Here is a 16,268-nt window from a genome sequence, read left to right as displayed (position 1 = left end):
GGGCCCTATCTCAAATACAAAAGCTAAATACTGCGGATGCTGGAAATCTCAGCGGGTCAGGCAGCATTTGTGCAGAGAAGCAGTTAATGTTTTGGGTCGGACACGAAAAGTTAACGTTGCTTCTCTCCACAGATGCTGCCTGACGGGGCTCTATCTCAAATGGCTTTCGGTTGTTTCAAACCAGTAATTAGTCGGCATGGGTGCGTTGCACAAAAGCAGCCCGTAGTTTGCTCTGACTCAGGCAATTTTAGTCAGAAACATCACTGCAATGGATGGGGCTAGAAAGAGAAAAGCCCACTGGGGCGTAAGGTTCTGCCATATTGTCTACAGCCCTGTAGACCATGAGCTTGGTGGCAGTTTTGAGTGGTCACATGTCTGGGAATTCCAATGTTCTATGGAACTGCAGTACAAGTATGAATCATCATCATCATCATAGGCAGTCCCTCGGAGTCGAGGAAGACTTACTTCCACTCTTAACATGAGTTCTTAGGTGGCAGAACAGTCCAATACAAGAACCACAGACTCTGTCACAGGTGGGACAGATAGTCGTTGAGGGAAGGGGTGGGTGGGACTGGTTTGCCGCATGCTCCTTCCGCTGCTTGCACTTGATTTCTGCATGCTCTCGCGATGAGACACAAGGTGCTCAGCGCCCTCCCGGATGCACTTCCTCCATTTAGGGCGGTCTTTGGCCAAGGACTCTCGGGTGTCAGTGGGGATGCTGCACTTTATCAGGGATGCTTTGAGGGTGCCCTTGTAACATTTCCGCTGCCCACCTTTGGCTCGTTTGCTGTGAAGGAGTTCCGAGTAGAGTGCTTGCTTTGGGAGTCTCGTGTGTGGCATGCGGACTATGTGGCCTGCCCAGCGGAGCTGATCAAGTGTGGTCAGTGTTTCAATGCTGGGGCTGTTGGCCTGGTCGAGGACACTAGTGTTGGTGCGTCTGTCCTCCCAGGGGATTTGTAGGATCTTGTGGAGACATCGTTGGTGGTATTTCTCCAGTGACTTGAGGTGTCTACTGTACATGATCTATGTCTCTGAGCCATACAGGAAGGTAGGTATTACTACAGCCCTGTTGACCATGAGTTTGATTGCAGTTTTGAGGGACTGGTCTTCAAACACTCTTTTCTTCAGGCGGCCGAAGGCTGCACTGGCGGACTGGAGGTGATGTTGGATCTCATCGTCAATGCCTGCTCTTGTTGATAGGATGCTCTTGAGATATGGGAAGTGGTCCATGTTGTCCATGGCCACACCGTGGATCTTGATGACTGGGGGTCAGTGCTGTGCGGCGAGGATAGGCTGGTGGAGTACCTTTGTCTTAGTGATGTTTAGCGTAAGGCCCGTGCTTGCGTACGCCTCAGTAAATACGTCGACTATGTCCTGGAGTTCAGCCTCTGTATGTGCGCAGAAGCAGGCATTGTCCACGTACTGTACTTCGATGACAGAGGTTGGGGTGGTCTTGGACCTGGTCTGGAGATGGCGAAAGTTGAACAGATTCCCACTGGTTCTGTAGTTTAGTTCCACTCCAACAGGGAGCTTGTCGACTGTGAGGTGGAGCACGGTAGTGAGGAAGATTGAGAAGAGGGTTGGGGCGATGATGCAGCCCTGTTTGACCCCGGTCCAGACGTGAATTGGGTCTGTGATGGATCCGTTGGTAAGGATCACGGTTTGCATGTCGTTGTGGAGCAGGCGGAGAATGGTGACGTACTTTTAGGGGCATCCGAAATGGAGCAGGACGCTCCATAGACCCTCGTGGTTGACAGTGTCAACGGCCTTTGTAAGGTCGAAGAAGGCCATGTATAAGGGCTGGTGCTGCTCCCTACATTTTTCCTCCAGCTGTCGCGCTGCAAACATCATGTCTGTTGTGCCCCACAGGGGACAAAATCCACACTGCGACTCCGGGAGAAGCTCCTCAGCCACAGGGAGAAGACAATTGAGGAGGACTCTAGCGACAACTTTCCCAGCGGCTGATAGCAGGGAGATTCCTCTGTAGTTGCCGCAGTCGGACTTGTCCCCTTTTTTAAAGATGGTCACAATCACTGCAGCTCTGAGATCTCCCGGCATGCTCTCCTCCCTCCAGATGAGAGAGATGAGGTCATGTATTCGCGCCAACAGTGCCTCTCTGCCATACTTCAGCGCCTCAGCAGGGATTCCATCCGCACCCGTAGCCTTGTTGTTTTTTGAGCTGTCTTATGGCTTTTTCTACCTCGTGCAGTGTTGGGGTCTCACTGAGGTGGTGGCGGGTAGCATGCTGTGGGATGGAGTCGAGTCAACGGCAGTGTCTCGATTGAGGAGATCTTCGAAGTGCTCCTTCCAGAGGGCCCTGACTGCCTTGGTGTCCTTGATGAGTGTTTCCCGTTCTTGGCCAGCAATGGGGTGGGCCTTGTGTGTTTGGACCATAAATGGCCTTGACTGCGATGAAGAATCCTCGCACATCATGGCTGTTGGCCAGTTGTTGTATCTCCTGTGCTTTCTCCATCCACCACCTGTTCTTTAGGTCCCGTTTTTTTTGTTGGACCTCAGCCTTGAGCTATCTGTAATGCTGCTTTGCTGCTCCCGAGTTGGGTTGTTGTTTAAGGCTCAGAAATGCCCTGCGCTTGCGATCTATTAGCTCTTGCATCTCCTGATCATTCTCATCAAACCAGTCCTGGTGTTTCCTGGTTGAGTGACCGAGCATCTCTTTGCAGGCACTGGTTATGGAGGCCTGGAGGGCAGACCAAGTGCTGTGGGCATTCTGTGTTTTGGGGTCATCAAGGCAAGCCAGGTTAGCTGTGAGATGCTGACTGTATAGGACTCTCTTAGCTGAGTCCTTAACTTCCCGGCATTAACTTTTTTGTGGCACTGCATCTGCTGTTCCCTCCGCTTTGGGGCTATGTTGATGTCAATGATGGATCGGATTAGGCAGTGGTCCATCCAGCAGACGTCAGCTCCTGTCATGGCACGGGTGATAAGCACATCCTTGCGATCCCTGGCTCGGATGATGGCATAGTCGAGCAGGTACCAGTGTTTGGAGCGAGTGTGTTGCCACGATGCCTTGAATTTGTCCCTCTGACAGAACAAGGTGTTGGTGATGACAAGTTCATGTTCTAGACATTTTGTCAGGAGTAGTGTACTGCTGAAGTTGGCTTTCCCTGCCGTCTCTCTGCCAATCACGCCTCCCCAGAGGTCTGTGACCTTGCTGATCCTGGCGTTGAAGTCACCGAGGAGGATCAGTTTGTTGCCCGCGGAAACGCAGGACAGGGATTTTTCGAGGTTGGAGTAAAAACCCTCTTTGGCCTCATCTATTGCATCGCGTGTTGGGGCATACGCATTGATTACTGTGGCGCAATGGTTCCGGGATAGGATGAATCGAAGCGTCATGAGGCGTTCGTTAGTCCCGCAGGGGGAGCCTTTGAGGTGGTCGACCAGCTCGTTTTTGATGGCAAAGCAGATTCTGTGGAGACGGCGTTCTGTCTCTGGTTTCCCTTTCCAGAAGAAGGTGTAACCTCCACCTTGTTCCTTGAGCTGGCCTTCCCCTGCCCACCGGGTCTCGCTTAGGGCGGCGATGTCGATATCAAAGTGTCTCAGTTCCCGGGCAACTACAGCGGTGCAGCGTTCCGGCCTGTCGCTATTGGAGTTGTCCATGAGGGTCCTGACTGTCATGTATCCTACATGGCTACTGTTGGTACTATCACAAGGTGTGCCAACAGAGGGCACAGCAGTGGGAGACTTGTAGGTTACCTGTACAGGTGTGACTGGCCTAGTATAAAAGGCAGGCCACCAGGTGTGATCCTCACTCTGGAGTTATCAATAAAGGACTAAGGTCACTACAGTTCAAGTACAACACATTGCCTCGTGGAGTCATTATTAGAGCATCTAAGGACATAACAATTGGCGACAAGATTACGGACTTTCACGTGAAAATGGCTTACCCTTGTACATTGTAGCAGTTCACCGATGGTGATGATTGGGACGCCTTTGTGGAGAAGCTCGACCATTTCTTCACAGCAAATGACCTGGCAGGAGACAACCCGGCCACACTGGCTGGCAAGCACAGAGCTATCCTGCTAACCAGTTATGGGCCTCGTCAGGGACTTGCTGGCACCAGCGAAGCAATGACCAAGACATACGAGGAGCTCGTAATACTGATCCATGAGCAACTCAAGCCCAAGGAGAGCATCCTCACAGCTAGACACCGGTTTTACACCCACCGATGGCCCAAAGGCCAGGAAATCGCGAAATACACTGCAGACCTCAGGCGGCGGTGGTACCGTGTGATTTCGGCAATCACCTCAACGAAGCGCTGTGGGACATTTTTGTCATTGGAATCGGCCATGAGGGCCTTCTTCATAAGCTACTGACGGCAGATACCACAGTCACACTTCAGAAGGCCATCTCTGTGAGCCAGGCATTCATGACCTTGACCTGCGACTCTAGGCGGATGACTCATCCTCAGGACTCAAACCCAGCAGGAACTGTGCACAGAGTGGCACCTTTTAGAGGCTGGTCTGTAGAACGCAAACTCTCTCAGGGAAGAGAGAACAGGCGCCCGAGTCCCTTAACTCAGAGTCCACCGAGGGGGGCTAACCGAATAGCTCCACGCTGGCGTTGTGGAGGGAATCACAGGGCTCACCAGTGCCGTTTTAAAGACTATGTATGCAAAGGCTGCAGCACAAAGGGCCACCTCCAGCGAATGTGTAAGAGAAATATGACTCACTGTGTCGATCAGGAGTCTGCAGATGGCCATGAATCCAGCGTGGATTATGAAACGATAGGCAGCGAGGCAGCTCAGTCCCACGATGAGGTATACAGCATGTTTACCTGCACCACCGAGTGTTCCCCGTTGAGGATGGAAGTCGAGATAGATGGCATTCCAGTCTTCATGGAAGTGGACACTGGGACGAGCCAGTCAGTAATGAATCAAGAAGCCTTTGAGTGGCTATGGGACAATCAAGCTGAATGACCTAAGTTCGTCCTGGTTCAGGCAAAGCTGCTCACCTACACCAATGAACTTATCCCAGTCGTTGGTGGTGCGGATGTTAAGGTACTCCATGATAGTGCGGTGCACACTGTGGATTGTTGCAGGTGATGGACCAACGCTGCTCAGCGAAGATCGAGAAGATCCATTGGAAGTGGGAAGAGGATTAGGGTAAAGAAAGCAAGGCTCTCTTAAAGAAGGCCTGCAACCCACCACACTTAAAGGGACAGTTTGACACACTCAATCAATATAATAGCATCTGTAAGTCAGAAATAAAATGTGTAGTTGATGATCAGAATTGTGTACATGTAACCAGCGAGGAAAAGTCGCGCGATTACGATCGGAGCTACAAAGTATTCACAATAAGTAATGAAAAGTTGTGTGATGTAGGATTTCAACTGCACGCAGCCAATGCAGTGGGCAGACAACCATTGGGAGCACACAGGTCCAGCGAGCTACCCAATGCTGTAGTCTGCATCCCTGGGACCAGAGTTATGCACCATGGAGTGTGGCCACAAGCAGCCAATACACATGAGCTGCAGAGCAAACGATCTCTGGAGGGCAACGGCACCGGTATTGATACCCTGCCCCTGATCGGCTCCGCCTATCGGGCACCCGATGGCACTAACCGCCACGAGCCTGAAAAAGCAAACTGTGCTAAGGTGTCACCCCCAGACCCTATCGCCACCAAGGCCATACCCGGATACGAAGGGTTACCTGCTACAGTCCTCCCAAAGGGGACCGGGACCAGCCAGGATCTGGGACCAGCCAGGATCCCAAACCAAACAACGCCCAGGCTAGCGAGTCAGCAGTTCCTGTGCACTGATAGACGACAGCTTCTCAGGGAGCAGCAGCGACCCAGGGTGCAAAGAAAGGACAGGGAGGTCACAGGCATCTGTGAACCTGCCCAACGCTAGGAACCACGGCAACAGCCACAAGTGCAGGCAACTTGAGCCAACCGGGTTCCCACTGCCAGCACTGGGCACCGCGCCACCACCAGATTGCCTGGACTCCATCCAGCAGTTCTGGAACTAGTTTGTCCTTACGCACCTGTTACCAATCCCCAGCACGCATCGATAACGTATCTCATCAGTCTAACGTACTGGTCTCACAACTGAACCACAAGTGTAATGCAAACTTGTTTTTCTGAACTTGAATGTACATGAATGCAATGAGCCTCCGGCATAATCTATATGTGTGGGGGGTGGGGCGCGGTGGGGGTGAATGGAGTGGACAGAGACACACACACAAACAGCAACCACCAGCACTCCACTGCACCAACCACTCACCCAAGACTGAAACGACCTGCCAAGGGTCAACCAGATAGAACTAAGCCCAGAGTACAGTCAATGCAGAGGTGATTTGCAATAAATGCTCAGGGGGGAGTGATGTCATGTATCCTACATGGCTACCGTTGGTACTATCACAAAGTGTGCCACTAGAGGGCACAGCAGTGGGAGATTTGTAGGTTACCTGTACAGGTGTGCCTGGCCTAGTATAAAAGGCAGGCCACCAGGTGTGATCCTCACTCTGGAGTTATCAATAAAGGACTAAATTCACTACAGTTCAAGTACAACACATTGCCTCGTGGCATCATTATTAGAGCATCTAAGAACATAACACTGACGTTCCAGGTCCCGAATTTTATGTTAGAGGAGTGGAAGATATCTGTGCATGAGTTCTTTTAACGTGGGGTGGTCGTTGCACGCCAGCTACCACACGAGCTTAGCTGAGCATGGTCTTGATCCAGTGGCAAGGGGGTCCGAGATGACTGGAGACCAATCATCATCATAGGCAGTGGTTGAAAGTGTTGATGATGGTTTGGAGTTCGTCCTCCGAATGAACGCAGACGCAAGCTTCATCTGCATATTGTAATTCGATGATAGAGGATGGCACGAACTTGGATCTGGACTGAAGGCGATGGAGGTTGAACAGTTTCCCCTTTGTTCTATAGATTATCTCCACTCCAGCGGGAAGCTTGCTGATGGTGAGATGTAATATTTCAGCAAGCAAGATGGAGAAGAGCGTGGTGCAATGACGCAGCCTTGCTTCACCCCGGTTCGTACATGAATTGAGTCTGTGGCAGATCCATTGGTCAGGATCACGGCTTGCATGTTATCATAAAGCAAGCGGAGGATGGTGAGAAATTTTTGAGGACAGCCGAATTTGAAGAGTACACTCCATAATCTCTCACGGCTGACAATGTCAAAAGCCTTTTGTCAGGTCAAAGAAGGCCATGTGAATATGAATGTAAGGGTAGAAAGTAGCAAAGTCTGTGAATTGTGTGTTGTTTTGGTGTTACTGTGTGTCATGGGTGCTTTTAAAATGTCGACTAGCCAGACAGTGAGTGCTTCTTAGCTCTTGTACTCCATGCCCCTGTTGTAAAAGCCAAAGTGCCCTTGGCCTTTTTATAGCTTTACCTACCGGTGCATGCACTGTGTGTTTAATCGCTGGAGTGCAGCGGTACTGTGTTCAGTTCAGGAAAGATATATTGGCCTTGGAGGGGGTGCAGTACAGATTCACCAGAGTGATACTGATCTTGAAGGGTTAAACTTTGAGTGCAGGTTGCATAAACTTTGTTTATATTCCCTAGAGTTTGTAAGTTTGAAGGATAATCTAATTGAGGTGTTTAAAATGATGCAGAGATTCAATAGTGTAAATAAAGAGAGACTATTTCCTGTGATGGGGGAATCCAGAACATGTGGGTATCATTTAGGTCATTTAGAACTGAAATCAGGAAGTATTGTTTCACATGAAAGGTAGTGGAAATTGTTGTGTATCTGTAAAGCGTGCACTCCCATGTTCCGCCACCAGGGAGCGCATCCCTTGGGAGCACTGTATATAAGCCGGCCCCTAAGGCCTGTTACTCACTCCGGAGTGTCTTAATAAAGACCTCCCTGTGTGCAGTCTCATCTGTGTTAGGAACACAACAGAAATCTGGAAAACTCTCCATCAAAAGGTTGTGAATGCTGAAGGTCAATTGAAATTTTCAAGACTGAGATCAATAGATTTTTGTTCGATAAGGCTATAAAAAGAATACTTGCCTTTATATAATGCCTTTCACGACCACCGGACATATCAAAGTGCTTTACAGCCAATTAAGTGCTTTTGGAGTGTCGTCACTGTTGTAATGTGAGAACCGCGGCAGCCAATTTGCCCACAGCAAAGCTCCCACAAACAGCAATGTGATAATGATCAGATCATCTGTTTTTTTGTTTTGTTGATCATATTGTATAAAGGCTTATGGAGCTAAGGCGGGTGAATGGAGTTGAGGTACAGATCAGCCATGATCTGATTGAATGGCAGAACAGGCTCGAGGGGCTGAATGGCCCCCTCCTGTCCCTATGGTCCTTGTTGCATAACATTGTGTAGAAACTGTGTGCTCCATGCTCTACAGAGAGACAAGTGACTGATATGCCCACTCATGTCCCTGAAGTATCTTCCATTTCACAGCCTGAGAGTTCTGAATCATGAAGCAAGTCAGCAAGAACTGGGGTGGTGCTGGTAGGGTTATCATCTCTCTCAGATTACCCTGGACTCTCCGGAAATTACAGATTAATCTCCAGCCTACTGCTGCGAGCAACCAGAGGGGAAAATCACAAGGGCATTTACAAAATGGTGCATCATTTTCATTTCTGTTTATTAGTTACAAAAATATTTGGGAAGGATTTTTAAAAAGGTTGTCTGATTGGGCGGTGCGGTGGGAAATGGGAGGTTGTGTGATGAAATCTCCAGGAATACGTCCAACCAGAATAGGCCACCCTACTGGTGCTTCAGTCAGCAGCAGTAGGCAATTCTTCCTCGCCCTTCCACACCTCGCCCTTCCACACCTGAGTGAAGTGACCCATCCTGCGATTCGACCTCTAAACCTGTGCAACACACTGGAGTGTGCATGCTTCAAATGGTAACGGTGCAGAGCACCTGCCGAGGGAGACTGGCCTGCGTTTCTGTGGTTCTGGTATCTAGACCAGAGAGAATGCGAAGGGATTAGGAGAGGTCAAAAAAACAATTGGTAAGGCAAAGAGGAACAATGAAATTACATTATCAAGGAACATAAAACAAAATAGTAAAATAGGAAGGTTGAGATGGGAATGGGGCCATTACGGGATAAGCAGGACAATACCACAGGTAATGATAGGGAGATGGCAGAAATATTAAATCATTATTTTGCTTCGGTATTTACCGGGGAGATGGAACAGCTGGACATGACATTGGATGATGGGATTAGTAATGAGATATGTGCATTTAAAATTAAAAAAGTGATATATTAAGTGAACTAATCAAACTCAAAGAGGATAAAACCCCTGATCCAGATGGATTGCATTCACACATATTAAAAGAATCTAGGGAAGGGATAGAAGAGGTATGAGTACACATATTTAATAATTCGTTAGAAAAAGACTGGCGGATAGCTAATGTAATACCTAAATTTAAGAAAGTGGTTAGAACATGTCCAGTGAAGTATAGACCAGTTAGCTTAGTGGTAGGAAAACGAATGGAATCCCTACTAAAGGAGAAACTAGATGTATACCAGAAATGGAAAGTATAATATGGATTTCAAAAGGGAAAATCTTGCTTGACCAAGTTTATTGAATTTTTTGAAGAGGTAACAGAGTGTAGACAATGAAAATGCAGTAGGTGTAATTTATCTAGATTTTCAAAAGGCCTTTGGTCAGTTATCTTCAGGACAGAAAGCAGAGAGGACATTAATAAACTTGCAGAATGACCAAATAATTGGAAAATGAAGTTCAACACAGATAAATGTGAGGTATTACATTTTGGCAGGAAGAATAGGGGGGGTCACTTATTACTTGGAACGTGCGAGTGTAGGTGGGGTAGAGGAACAAAGGGACCTCGGAATACAACTGCACCAATCACTAAAAGGCCATAAAAAAGCAAACCAAGCACTAGGGTTTATTTCTAGAGGTATAACATTGAAAAGTAGGGAAGTTATTGCTCAACCTGTATCGAACCTTGGTTAGACCACACTTGGAATACTGCGTATAGTTCTGGTCGCCATATTATAAAAAGGATATAGAGGCACTGGATAAAATTTACAAGGATGAGACCAGAAATGCGAGGGTATACATATCAGGAAAGGATGAACAGGCGGGGTCTCATTTCTATTGAAAAAATGAGGGGTGACTTAATCGAGGTCTTTTAAATTATGAAATGTTTTGATAGCGTGGATAGAAAGAGAATGTTTATACTTGTGGGAAAGAGCATAACTAGAGGCCATCAATATAAGACAGTCACCAAGAAATCCAATAGGGAATTCAGAAGAAACGTCTTTACCCAAAGAGTGGTGAGAATGTGGAACCCACTACCACAGGGAGTGGTTGAAGTGAATAATATAGATGCATTCAAGGGGAGACTAGACAAGCATATGAGGTAGAAGGGAATAGAGGGTTACGCTAATAGATTTAGATGAGGAAAGACGGGAGGAGGCTCGAGTGGAGCATAAAGGCCGGCATAGACTGGTTGAACTGAATGGCCTGTTTCTGTGCCGTATATCCTATGTAATGTAATGTATGTAACTGGAAGAAAATGGGTATTGTAATGAGTACATGTCCACACTTGCCATTGTGTGGTTTTCATGGGAAATAACTGGCATATTTCTTGGTGCACAACATTCTTTACATTTGACAGATTAGGTAGGGCCAGAGTATATGTGTTTAAATTATGCAAAAGTAGGAATAGACTGGGTATTAGGCAGCTCTTCCTTTCCTGGAGAGCAGTGAGCCTCTGGAATGCATTGCCGGCTGGTGTGGTGGGTGCTGACTCTCTGCATGCCTTCAGAAGAGAGCTGGGTTGGTTCTTGACTGAGGCAGAGATTGCATCATATGAAAGGTAAGTGGATTAACAGATACCGTACAAATGGTCAATGAGAGCTCCTGCATTGGTTTTTGATCACCTGAGGGGGTTCGAGAGGAATTATCCAGAGTCCCCCCCCCCCACCGCCCACCTTACTGGCATTGGGTTTTTTCCTTCTGTTTTTTTTTGCCTCTCACAGTATGGAGCAGGCTGGATGGACCAGCTGGTCTTTTCTTGCCCGTCATTCTCCTATGTTCATTTGATCCCTGCTGAGACACAATTCTGATGTGTGATTTCAATGATATAGAGAGGCTGCCGCCTTCTTGCCTACAGCTTATGCCTCTTCATTGTCACATGCTTCATTTTATTATACGCTCCTCAAAGACAGTTAGGCCAGAATGTTGCGGGGTGGTAGTGGGCACGATCGGTGGCGGCTCGAATGGGAAAGTTGTTATTTTTAACAGCGGGTTCCCAATCTCGCTCCCACATGCCTTTCCCCCAGGACGGTGTCGTTGCAGAGCCGACCCGACTGGCAGTGGCGGGGGCCCAAATGCAATGATTATCAGGCAGTTTATAGGTGCCTGGAGCCTTTTTTTCCACTTACTTTTTTAATTTCCACGTGCTTCACGCAGCTCGGGAACCATGTCTGTCAACCTGAGGTGGCAATTTTGTAGCCATTGCTCCTGCTGATTACCTGACAACATCAAACGTACAGTGAAAGCTCCCACCTGACAGCTGATCACGAGTTCGAGTTCAGGAGGTCGGCGATTCATTAGGTCCTGAGGTCGGCAATTTGGTAAGCCCTGAGGTAGGCCCTGATGTCGGCGAGTCGGGAGTTCGGAGGCTGGGAGTTTGGAGGCCGGGATGTCGTTGAGGTGAGTTGGTAAGTAGCTCTCTTTTCGCTATTTTCTCTCTTTCCTTTTAAGGAGGTCGGGAGTTCGGAGGTCGGGAGGCCACAGAGGTCAGTGAGTTCAGGAGGCTACAGAGGTCGGTGAGGTGAGTTGGTGAGTAGCTCTCTTTTCTCTCTTTTTAAGTAGATTTTAAACCAGATAAGTCTAACTAGAGGGATGGCAGTGCAGCTCAGCCCCGTGGAGTGCACATTCTGCGGCATGTGGGAAGTCCTGACGCTTCGCGCAGCCTAGGCACCATGTGTGCAGGAGTTGTCTCCAGCTTCAACTGCTCAAGCTCTGGAGCAGCGGGTGGAGTCAATAAGGTGCATCCGTGAAGCTGAGAAACACGTGGATAGAACGTTTCAGGAGGTGGTTACTCCGCAGCTTAAAGGCGTGCAGATGAAGGGGAAGTGGGTGACCACCAGACATAGTAAGTGTGCTAGGCAGGTAGTGCAGGAGTCCCCCCGTGCGTCCATCTCGTTTTCAAACCAATATTCAATTCTGAGTATCGGTAAGGATGATGGTGCCTCTGGGAGTGCAGCCAGAGCCAATTCCAAGGTACCACAGGTGGCTCAGCTGCACAGGGGGGAGGGACGAAGAACAAAAAAGCCCTAGTGATGGGAGATTCTATAGTTAGGGGAATAGACAGGCATTTCTGTGGCTGTAGACATGACTCATGAATGGTTTTGTGCCTCCCTGGTGCTGGGATCAAGGATGTCACAGAGCGGACGCAGGGGATCCTGGGGGCGAGGGTAAACAGCGAGAGGTCGTGGTCCATATTGGGACCGATGACATAGGTAAAATAAGGGATGAGGTCCTACAGGAAGAATTTAGGGAGCTAGGAAGGAAATGAAAGGGTAGGACCTCAAAGATAGTAATCTCCGGGTTACTACCATTGCCACGTCCTAATGAGTACAAGAACAGAAGGATAGCGAGGATGAACACGTGGCTGGAAAATTGGTGTAGGAGGGGGAGGGCTTTAAATTCTTGAGGTATTGGGACCGCTTCTGGGGGAGATGGGACCTGTACAAATCGGACGGGTTGCACCTCAACAGCGCTGGGGCCAATATCCTCGCGGGGTGTATTGCTAGTGCTGTTGGGGAGAGTTTAAACTAGCTTGGCAGGGGGAAAGGGGAGGTGCAGCGAGAACTGGGTGTCATGGTACATCAGTCATTGAAGGTTGTCATGCAGGTACAGCAGGCGGTTAAGAAAGCAAATGGCATGTTGGCCTTCATAGCGAGGGGATTTGAGTACAGGGGCAGGGAGGTGTTGCTACAGTTGTACAGGGCCGTGGTGAGGCCACACCTGGAGTATTGTGTACAGTTTTGGTCTCCTAACCTGAGGAAGGACATTCTTGCTATTGAGGGAGTGCAGCGAAGGTTCACCAGACTGATTCCCGGGATGGCGGGACTGACCTATCAAGAAAGACTGGATCAATTGGGCTTGTATTCACTGGAGTTCAGAAGAATGAGAGGGGACCTCATAGAAACGTTTAAAATTCTGACGGGGTTAGACAGGTTAGATGCAGGAAGAATGTTCCCAATGTTGGGGAAGTCCAGAACCAGGGGACACAGTCTAAGGATAAGGGGGAAGCCATTTAGGACCGAGATGAGGAGGAATTTCTTCACCCAGAGAGTGGTGAACCTGTGGAATTCTCTATCACAGAAAGTTGTTGAGGCCAATTCACTAAATATATTCAAAAAGGAGTTAGATGAAGTCCTTACTACTAGGGGAATCAAGGGGTATGGTGAGAAAGCAGGAATGGGGTACTGAAGTTGCATGTTCAGCCATGAACTCATTGAATGGCGGTGCAGGCTAGAAGGGCCGAATGGCCTACTCTTGCACCTATTTTCTATGTTTCTATGTTTCTATGGGAACCTGAACGAATTCAAAAGGGAAGGAAGTAAAGCAGGAGTTGGATAGCAAGAATCTAGAAAGCGAATCTGTAAGTCGTCCTGTGTTGAATGGTATATACTTTAATGCAAGGAGTATAGCGAATAAGGCGGATGAGCTAAGAGCACAGGTAGACGCTTGGGAGTATGACATTATAGCCAAATACAGAAACATGGCAGAAAGAGGGGCAGGTTTGTCAGATCAATATTCCTGGCTACAGGATTTTTAGACAAGATAGAGGGGGGGGGGTGGTTGCGGTACTGATTAAAGAAACTATTACAGCGGTGAGGAGGGATGATATGTTGGAGGGATCATCAACTGAGGCCAAATGGGTCGAATTGAAAAATAAAAAAGGGGCGATCACACTGCTGGGAGTGTATTATAGACCCTCAAACAGTGGGAGGGAGATAGAGGAGCAAATATGTAGGCAAATTGCTGTGAAATCTAAAAACCATAGGGTAGTAATAGTCGGGGATTTTAACTATCCAAATATTGATTGGGACAAATTTAATGTGAGGGCTATAGAGGGTGCGAAATTCTTGAAATGCATTCAAGAGAACTTTTTTAGTCAGTATGTCGCAAGCCCAAAACGAGAGGGGGCGGTCTTGGATTTAGTTTTGTGGAATAAAGCTGGGCAGGTTGAAGGGGTATTAGTGGGGGAGCATTTGGGTGCCAGTGGCTATAATTCAGTCAGATTCAAGTTGGTTATGGATAAGGACAAGAATAGGTCTGGAATAAAAGTTCTGAATTGGGGAAAAGCTAATTTTGCTAAGTTAAGGAGTGATTTGGCCATAGTGGACTGGAAACAGCTACTTGTGGGTAAATCAGTGTCGGAACAGTGGGAGGCATTCAAAGAGGAGATCCGGAAGGTTCAGGCCAAACATGCGCCCTTAAAGAAAAAAGTTGGGAAAAATAATTCCAGAGCCCCCTGGATGTCTAGGGACTTACAGTGGAGGATTAAGAAAAAAAAGGATGCTTATGTCACATATCAACGGCTAAATACTTTAAAATCTTTAGAGGAATATAGAAAGTTAAGAGGCAAAATTAAAAAGAATATTAGGAATGCTAAGAAGAGAGCATGAGAAATTCTAGTCCAGAAAAATTAAGGAAAACCATAAGATGTTCTATAAATATATTAAGAGTAAGAGGGTAACTAAGGAAAGGGCAGGACCTATTAGAGACCATGAGGGTAATCTTTGTGTGGAGGCAGAAGATGTTGGTAGTGTTCTTAACGAATACTTTGCATCTGTTTTCACAAAGGAAAGAGGTAATGCAGATACTGCTATAGAGGAGGAGTGTGATATTCTGGATGAAATAAATATAGTGAGAGAGGAGCTATTAAGGGGTTTAGCAGCTTTGAAAGTAGATACGTTCCCAGGCCCGGACGAAATGTATCCCAGCTTGTTGAGCGAAGTAAAAGAGGAAATAGCAGAGGCCTTGACCATCATTTTCCATCCTCTTTGGATATGGGCGTGGTGCTGGAGGATTGGAGGACTGCTAATGTGGTACCCTTGTTTAAGAAGGGAAAAAGGGATAGGCCGAGTAATTACAGGCCTGTCAGCCTAACGTCAGTGGTGGGAAAATTATTGGAAAAAATCCTGAAAGACAGGATAAATCTGCATTTGGATAGGTAAGGATTAATTAGGGACAGTCAGCACGGATTTGTTAAGGGAAGATCGTGTTTGACTAACCTGATTGAATTTTTTGAGGGGGTAACCAAGAGAGTCGATGAGGGTAGTGCGTATGATGTAGGATATATGGGCTTTAGTATGGCTTTCGATAAGGTCCCGCATGGTAGATTGGTCATGAAGGTCCAGGGCAAAGTGGCAAGTTGGATCCAAAATTGGCTTGGAGGTAGGAAGCAAAGGGTAATGATTGATGGATGTTTTTGTGACTGGAAGGATGTTTCCAGTGTGGTTCTGCAGGGTTCAGTACTGGGTCCCTTGCTTTTTGTGGTATATATCAATGATTTAGATTTGAATATAGGAAGTATGATTAAGTTGTTTGCAGACGACACTAAAATTGGCTGTGTGATTGATAATGAAGAGGAAAGTCATGGGCTGCAGGAGATATCAACCTACTGTTCAGGTGGGCAGAGCAGTGGCAAATGGAATTTAATTCAGATGAGTGTAAGGTGATGCACTTTGGGTGGGCTAATAAGGAAAGGGTATACACATTAAACGGTAGACCACTTAATAATGTAGATTAACAAAGGGACCTTGGAGTGCTTGTCCACAGATCCCTGAAAGTAGCAGGCCAGGTGGATAAGGTGGTTAAGAAGGCATATGGAATGTTTGCCTTTATTGGCCAAGGCATAGAATATAAGAGCAGGGAGGTTATGCTTAAATTGTATAATACTTTGGTTAGGCCACAGCTGGAGTACTGCGTGTCATTCTGGTGGCCGTATTATAGGAAGGACGTGATTGCACTAGAGAGGGTTCAGAGGAAATTTACTAGGATGCTGCCTGGAATGGAGAATCTTAATTATGAGGACAGATTGGATAGGCTGGGTTTGTTCTCATTGGAACAGAGGAGGTTGAGAGAAGACCCCATCCTCATCGAGGTGTATAAAATATTGAGGGGCCTGGACATAGTGGATAGTAAGGGTCTATTTTCATTGGTGGAGGGGTCTATTACAAGGGGGCATAGTTTTAAGGTGGTTGGTGGAAGGTTTAGATGGGATTTGAAGGGGGGGGGGCTTCTTTACACAGAGGGTTGTG

At 47.6% G+C, this 16,268-nt stretch overlaps 1 protein-coding gene across 1 annotated transcript in view; it reads left to right on the top strand.

The window, feature by feature from the left end:
- The window catches only part of LOC139276261 (H(+)/Cl(-) exchange transporter 4), a 126,358-nt gene that overhangs the window by 45,491 nt on the left and 64,599 nt on the right, over window positions 1-16,268 (top strand). Inside the window, exon 2 of the mRNA XM_070893992.1 lies at window positions 11,398-11,648. The gene's annotated coding sequence lies outside the window, so the exon portion shown is untranslated. The remainder of the gene's footprint in view (window positions 1-11,397; window positions 11,649-16,268) is intronic.

The sequence above is a fragment of the Pristiophorus japonicus genome, chromosome 11, assembly GCF_044704955.1.
Source record: "Pristiophorus japonicus isolate sPriJap1 chromosome 11, sPriJap1.hap1, whole genome shotgun sequence".
Taxonomy (NCBI): Eukaryota; Metazoa; Chordata; class Chondrichthyes; family Pristiophoridae; genus Pristiophorus; species Pristiophorus japonicus.
Note: the sequence above shows the minus strand (reverse complement) of the source record. Positions and strands in the feature narration are given on the sequence as shown.